General features: G+C 46.4%; 1 long non-coding RNA gene across 1 annotated transcript; it reads left to right on the forward strand.

Moving 5' to 3' along the window:
• The first annotated feature begins 823 nt into the window (after positions 1-823).
• LOC132661450 (uncharacterized) lies at positions 824-2,139 on the forward strand. Its single transcript, XR_009602224.1, has 2 exons — positions 824-1,093; positions 1,821-2,139. It is a non-coding gene; the product is annotated as an uncharacterized LOC132661450 (long non-coding RNA).
• The last annotated feature ends 5,922 nt before the right edge of the window (positions 2,140-8,061 follow it).

Here is an 8,061-nt window from a genome sequence, read left to right on the forward strand (position 1 = left end):
ACCCTCCTCAGAGTGGTAGCCCACCCCAAGTAGAACACATCACCTTAGCTCTGCCAAACATGTTTGATGGATACAAAAGGTACTAGACTGGAAATCAGGAAATTTAAGTCCCAGGGACAGCACAGACTCTATCAGTGACAGATGTGAAAAACCACTTTCAGAACATTTTCACATTCAATCACCCTATTATTATCCCCATTTTATAGATGTGACCGCACAGCCAAGAAGTGGCAGCGCAAGGCCGCGGGGGGTTCTTCTCAGCCCGTGTACTGGCTTCGCGACCACAGGCAGCTTTGTTTGCCTTCTGGGGTCTGTTTCCCATCTGCGGTGCTGCGGTCTCTAAACACAGTCCCGGACTTCCTGGGGTGGAGGCGCCCCCTGCTGTCCCTTGGGCCACGGTGCCCAGTGCCGCAGTGCCCGCTCTCCACCGCCTCCTCCCGAGCTCCGCGCGCCGCCTGGAGGAGGCTCTGTGCCCTCGCTACGGGCCGGTCCAGCTTGAACGTGCCACAGTGCTGGGTGTCGGGGACTGCTCGGGCCCTGGCAAGGCTGAGGCCACCATCTGGTCTGGATGTTTCTGTCAACTTCCCCTAGAACGGAGAGTGGAAGAGCCAGACCAGGAAGGCAGGAAGGAAAGAAAAGGGAGAGCAGACGGCAAGGAAGACACCCAACCCTCACATGTCCCCTCCCCTCAGCCTCAGTCGGTCAGGGAGCCCTAGGCCTTGACAGGGCCCCTTTGAATATCGACTGTCACAAAGCCCCATTTCTGGGCATAGTTACTTAGCATCCACAATGGGCTGTGTGGGACCAGCTGTGCAGGCTCAGGAGCCCCACAGATGAGCAAGACCCAAGCCTGTCCCCCAAGAACTCACAATCTCATGGATTGAAGGCATGAGGAATAGGAGGAGTAGACAGACAGGGTCACCTTCCATCCAGCCTGAAACGTGCCCTGAAGAGGCAAGTCCATTCGACTGGAGGCACAGAGGAGATGATGTCTCCACTTGAGAGTTTAGGGAAGAAGGGGAGCCTGGCGTTGCCACTGCCAGGATATGCCAGAGGCAGGGCTGTTTTAACCCCAGGAAAGAGCACATACAAGGTATGGGGACACAGTTACCATGAGGAAACCTGCCATCTCCTTTAGCTCTGAGGTCCCCCTTTAAGAGCACAGCCTCCAGCCTTACTTCCCTGTCTCTACCTAGCTTCCTCTCGAGTCTCCGGATTGACTTCTCACAGTTCTCCAGGTGCAGGTCATCCATGCATACTCTGGCCTCCTGACTTCTGGTCCCCTCTTCCCTAATCCCCAGACCCTTTGCCAGTGAGGAGTGAGGACCACAAGAGGGTCACTTACAAAGGTTTGGCCCCACTACAGAGTCATGATCTCCATCTACCAGGGAACCTTCCTGAAGACCCTCATTCAACCCAGGGGTCTCTCCACTTTTCTAGCCAATAAGTTGCCCTTCTCTTCTCCCCTCAAAACCCCAAAGCAACCTTTGCCAACCTCAGTATTTTCAGAATAGCCTCTCCATCTACTCTACTGACCCAGTCATCATTCCGCTGACACTCCCTCAATTTCTCTTCCTCCAAATCTGTACCTCTCTCATCTCCCATTCTTTCCTCCTGACTCCCCCTCTCCAGTCTTACCTATGTCCTGTCCACACTTCACCCAGCTTTCTGATATAGATGGACAGATGATAGATAGATAGATAGATAGACTCATATGGATATGTGTGTGTGTGTGTGTGTGTGTGTGTGTATCCTATCGGTTCTATTTTCTCTCTAGAACCTATTCTATTCTATTTCCCTAATAGAACCCTTCTCTCCAGTTCATCCACAGAGACATAGCCCAGGCTTCTTTCTGGGGGAATTCAAATAAGTTTGAGATCATTGTGGAAGTCCTGACAATGCCGTGGCCCTCTTCTCAGGAATCAAGGATCCAACTTGAGCATCACCCGGCTGGACTGTCCTGTTCTTGCAATCCTTCCAGGAATAGATTGGCTCATGACCCAACACTGAGGAGGTCCCTTGTACTGATGAGACAAGATTATGAGAAAATGGGTTTAATTTAAAGAAAATGTTGATAAGCGTAACAAACATTCACTCTGCAGATTACATATCAATGTTAAAGAGTCACCAAAACCTCTATTCTCATCAGATTTAGTCACTCATTCACTCACTCAACAAATATTTATTAAATCTCTACACATTCCAGACACTATTTTAGGCTTTGGGAATGCAGTAGTGAGCAAAAAAAAAAAAAAAAAAAAAAAAAAAAAAAAAAGATTCAAGCATAGAAACAGACAAGAAACAGATAGATATAATATTTTATAGAATGGTAAAGAACTAAGAAGAAAAATTAAGCGTGGCAAGGGGATGGATAGTGGAGAAGCAAAGAAGTGAGGTGTCTTATTTATGTAGAATGCCTGGAGAAAGTCTTTTTGTTAGGGTAGCATTTGAACAGATGGCTGAAGGAAGTGAGAGAGTGAGCCATTCAGGTCTTTGAGAGAAGAGGTTTCAAGCAGAGGGAGCAGCAAATGAGAAGACCTTGAGGCCTGATGTGCCAGCATGTTTGAACAGTAAGAAGGCCAGTATGGCTGCAGTAAAGTGAACAATAGAGAGTATTGGAGAAGTAGTGAGAGACCAAATCAGAAGCCTTTTACTATTTTACTGTGAGAAAGATGAAGAAGCCTGGACTCTGTCCAGGGTTGATGTATCGGCTCCATAAAACTCATAAGAGGTGGAGAATAAAGGAAAGGGGGTGGGTGGTTTTACCATCCAGAACTTCTGTGCCAGCATCTCCTGGACACCTTTGTGACTGAATTCTCAACAGCCATTGCTTTACCTCTGGTTACATTGTCTTACCTCAGAGATGGGACAGGGTTTAACCACAGGGAAAATCACCTGCCAATTGGAGAAGTGTAGTGAGGGAGAAGGACCACCAGGTGGCCGCACTTTGACTACCATCTTTACAAGTTTATGTTTATGCTTTCAACATTGCTTCCACTAACTTTCTTCATTATCATCTTAGCTTTTGTGTCAACATTCCACCTTGAAGACTGCCTTCTAGCAAATGTGCTCATGGATACAGCTGCTCCCCTTCTCCTTACCCACTAGAGTGTTCATCCCCACCCTGCACTTCCTCCTTGATTACTGAGTATCACAGACTTGTGGCTTGAAGAAGTACCTTCTGGAGTCAGGGAACACAGAAACTTCTCTGTTCCTTCCTCACTTTCTGTTCCCACCATCAGTATTCTACAGCTGTGGCCAACCCTATCACCCCCTACACGCTACTTCATTCCATTATGAAGTGGAGAGTCAGAAAATAAAGATATGAGAAGGGACAAGAAACAGAGAGAAGGGGAGAAATAAATCAAAGAAATTAGGAGCAAGAGCATCAGGGTAGAGTTAAGGCACTTCACTCCTGAAGAGGTAGCTCAGGAACCTCTGCACGTGGGGAGTAGGGAAAAGACTTTGCTTTCCCAAATGTGCTCTCTATTCTTTTTTAAACTTATTTATTTTGAGAGAAAGAGTGAGCGTGAGTGGGTAAGGAGAAGGGAGAGGAATAGACAGAATCCTAAGCAGGCTCTGCACTGTCAGCATGGAGCCCAACATGGGGCTCGATCTCACAAACCATGAGAACATGACCTGAGCTGAAATCAGGAGTTGGAAGCTTAACCGACTGAGCCATCCAGGTGCCCCACAAATGTGTCCTCTAAAGTTAAGAATGATGGCATCAGGCACCTCTACTGGAGAGTCTCTGAGGTCCAGGCATAGTCTTCTAACCCAGAGGGCTCAGCCATAGGGATAGACCAGAGCCCCAGGCAATAAACATTCCTCCTGGAAGCCAGAGTAGAAAACCATGTCCTTCTGTCTCACAGAAATGACATTCTCTCCTCCCTTTCCAATTCTTTCCTTTCTGACTTCAATATCAGACATGTCCGAGGCCCCCCTTCCCCACCCCCCATCCACGTTGTGTGAATCTATGCATGGGTTTCTCAGGGGTGAAGAATTGCAGTGACTCAGCCTGACCACCTGCATCCATTTCCCAGCTCTTTTGCCTGTGGTGCATCCTCGGGATGTCCTCCACACCACAAAGCAAGATGTGCAATCTCTGCCTTTGCTGAATCCAAATTCAAGAGAATGTTTCCATGATTTGTTATGTTCTGGGAGGGCTTACATAAAAAGTAGTTGTTTCCAGGGCAAAGCAAAAAATAGTCAATGGAATTTAGAACAATCCTAGGAAAGCCTGGTCCCAGTGGAGAAGAGAAAATTCTCCTGCCACAATTGAATCCTTATTCTTGCATAGTCCTGGCCCTGCAGGAACCCAAGATCTCTCACTTCTATTAGAAGGGTGTTTTGGGACCCCCACCCCTGACCTCTTTCCTCAAGACAGCATGAAAGATATTAGCTCTGATGCAAAGCTTCCAGGGCAACAGATGATGTCTTGTCTATTTTCTGTGTGCTGACATGTCCGATCTATTTAACTCCTGCCCAAACCTCTTCTCTGAGTGAAGTCTCATTTATCCAACTACCTACTTGACCCACTTGGATGTCTAATGGAGATCTTAACATGCCCAAGTCTGAACTCTGGATTTCCTCTCCCAAACTCTGAAGCTTCTCTCCTTGCTGTCTCCATCTCTCCCAGTTAATGGCACCACTATTCACCCAGTTTCTGAAACCAGATACATGAGAGCCATATGTGGAGTCTCCCTCACCTAACACATATGATCTTCTTGCTCTACATCTGAAATGTTTCTTCCATGCCATGACATCGGATCAAGCAACCATCACCTCTCAGCTCAAAGACTGCAGTTGTTTGTACTTAGTCTCTTGCATCCATGTGGCCCCTTTCCAATCATTTTCCACGTAGCAGTTAGAATAATTTATATTAAAATTTTATATTTTAATGTATATAATTTATATTTTATATTCATATTTTGTAATTTTATATATAAAATTTTATATAAAAATATAAACCAGATCACACCAATCCTTGTTTAAGCCATTCCCTTTCCACCTTGCTCATCGTGGCCAAAAAGTTGTGCATGACTATGTCTCCTGCCTGCCTCCCTGATCTCATTTCATGCCACTTTCTCATTTGCTGCACTACTTAAGCCACACTGCCTTTCCATTCCTGAAACACATTTTCTTTCCCACCTCAGGGCCCTAACATTTTTTATTTCCCGCTGCCTGTGCATTTTTATCCCTCTACTGTATCCTTCAGATCTCAGCTTAAAGGTCACTTCCTCAGAAAGCCTGTCCCCAACATCCTTTCTAAATAGGTCTTCCCTCTAGTTCCTTGGTATTCTCTTTGGCTGTCCCATTTATTTCCTATATAACATTTCACCAATTAGCAGTTAATTATATGTTTACGTGCTTATCATCAGTCTCCCCCACTTTTGTCTATCATCCCCACAATAATGAGCCCAGGCCTAAAGGAAGACACACCAGCGTCTCAAGCTGAGAAGTGGTGGGGAGACAGAGACGGACACGAAGATTCTTAAGAGAAGAAACCATGGATTGTTTATTGCTGTGTTCTCATTGCCTAGCACAGAATCTGGCAGAAGCACTTATTGAACGACTGGATGAATGGATTGTTGGGCGGGTAGGTAGGTAGGTGAATGAGGGAATTTCAGCCTTGGGCAAAAGCTATAGAAACCATGTTTAAGGAAGGGGAGGTGATTAAACAGAACAGACTCTGCACCTACAGGAAACTTAAATAGACCCAATTTCAAAGATGTAAACAATGTCATTTCAGTACATGGATTAAGAAAAAGGCTAGGAAAGTACACACAACCTTGCGTGTACTCAGGTGATACCTGCATGAATCAAGGCAAAAACAATTAAAATCAAAAGAATAAAGAATATAGTCTGCTTTTCTCCTTCACCTTGGGCAGAGCTGCTTGTATTAAGGTTAATCCTATTGGTTGTAGGATGATCCATGATACTCTGGGACATTTACATGACAGTCTTGATTCTTGGTGCACTAGGAGATCTGTCTCTTAGGGGAAGACCTGTTGTCCATTGACTCCCAACAACCACTGCAACCAACAGAAGAGACACAAATGGAAAGGAGAGAAGACTCCAGTGCAGGATCCAGAGGGAGAGGAAGCATACCAAGTGTCACTAGAATGGGCACACAGGAGAAGTATGCAGGGCCGGTGGGAGGAACAAGAGAAAAGAGAGAGAACCTCCTCATTAACACTGAGCTAGGGATTCCAACCCAGCTGCAAAATGGGCAGGTGTAAAGTTCAGAGGGCATTTCTGCTTTGCATTATTATTAAAGAAAGCCTGTCCAGTAGGCAGAAATGTCAGAGATGGGAGGCAATGTAGAACCAGGTACAGCTGCATCATGGTGTGCAGAGTTCCATTCATCAGTGGTTGGAGGAATGGACAGCAAGTTCAAAGTTTGTAACTGGGTATAGAGCCCCAGACATTTTTGGCTCAGGAAAGTATAACCAAAGAAGGGACCAAGGTGGGAGCCCAGTCTATGGATATACCAACACAGTAAGGCTGGAAGAGCCCAACCAGGGGCCAAGCCTGGTGTTTTCCGGACCAAGTCTACTGATAGGAAAATGATTTCAAGCTCCAGAGAATGAGGACTGAGGCAATCATCGATATTGGCTTAGGCTCTGGGATGAACTCAGGCCTGGAAATGGTAATATCAATCGTTGCAACCATGATGTAGTAGAGAGACCGAAGCAGGAACAGCAAAGTGTATGCAAAACTGACAGCATCCTTGAGAACCTTAGCATTGCTTCCCACACCAAGAGGTAGAATGAAAGAAAGATGTCATTGCCAGGAAGTTTGAAGGATGACCAGGAGACACCAAATTTCCTTCCCCTTGGAGTCCTTTAGGAGGAGCTAGCTTTCTGGCTTGACATGAGGACTCTCCTCTGAAGCCTCAGGAAAAGGCTTCTCCACCAAAGGCCATTTTGTAACTCTCTGATTCTCTAGTTTGAGCCAGGACTCAGGAGGAAGAGGCATCTCATTCTTGCCTTGCCCTGGCCTTTCCTACATTCTGTCTTAAGAAGTAGTCTCCAGGTAAAGAAGATAAGAGTAAGGAACCATCCTTCCCCCAGGATCCTCATACCCCTGTGTGAGGTCACCCTATCAGGAACCTATGACACACACCTTCTGGGTCACAACAAGCCACACCACTGGTATTTGGCTCCCAGCTCCCTCCAAAGCCCGCCAACAAAATTCTCTCTAATCAACACTGTTCACTCTGCTGTTGTTCCCGAGGGGAAACTGCATAGGGAGAGTGTATTTCACAATTGCTGGCTTCACGTCAGGACCAAAGGAACAGTGTGTAGTGGAAAGAGCACTGGGCTGGGAGTTAGGAGCTCTGGGTCCACCCCTGTTTCTGAAACTAACAGGCAAGCTTTGATTTCCCTGCCCTGTCTCCCTCACAGAGGTAGAGTTGGGGTCAAAGGAGAAACTATTTGTGATTTGCATCTTACTGTAAATACTTTGACATGAAAAAGAGCCTTGGGCATGGGATCTCAGGGTAGACTCCCCTTAGCAACATTTACAAATGTAACTCTGATCCCTAGCCATAGCTGATTTTACCAAGAATGAGCCTGTCACCACCAGGGCCAATTAAAACTTTTTCCCAAGGAATTTGAAACTGGGGAAGGAAGAGAGATCAAGAGAGCAAGAGGCTCATGGGAACTCAGAAACTATGGGGAAATCGTGTTTTCTTGCCATACAGTCTGGAGAGCAGAGAAACCCAGTCTACAATGAAAGAGGAGAATGAAACAAATATGCAAGATGGCAGACATGAGGTAAAAGGAGGGCCCGTGGACGTTTTGTTGTGGCTTCCAGGTGTCTCTGAAACCTGGCTGTATCTTTTCTTAAACTGGCTTTTAAAAATGGGTTCCTCTCTGATCCCAAGCCTCCTGACAGCTTCAAAGAGGTGAGTGCTGATGGAGGCTGTTATCAGATCTGCTCATCAGTCAGCTTGTTTGGTCAGGGCTCTCCACCACTGGTCTGTGCTCCAGCAGACTAGAGACAGGCTCGGGCTCACATCTGCATCTCACCCCCACCGCACCACCCAGCCCATTT

The sequence above is a fragment of the Panthera onca genome, chromosome D1 (genome assembly GCF_046562875.1).
Source record: "Panthera onca isolate mPanOnc1 chromosome D1, mPanOnc1 haplotype 2, whole genome shotgun sequence".
Classification (NCBI taxonomy): Eukaryota; Metazoa; Chordata; class Mammalia; order Carnivora; family Felidae; genus Panthera; species Panthera onca.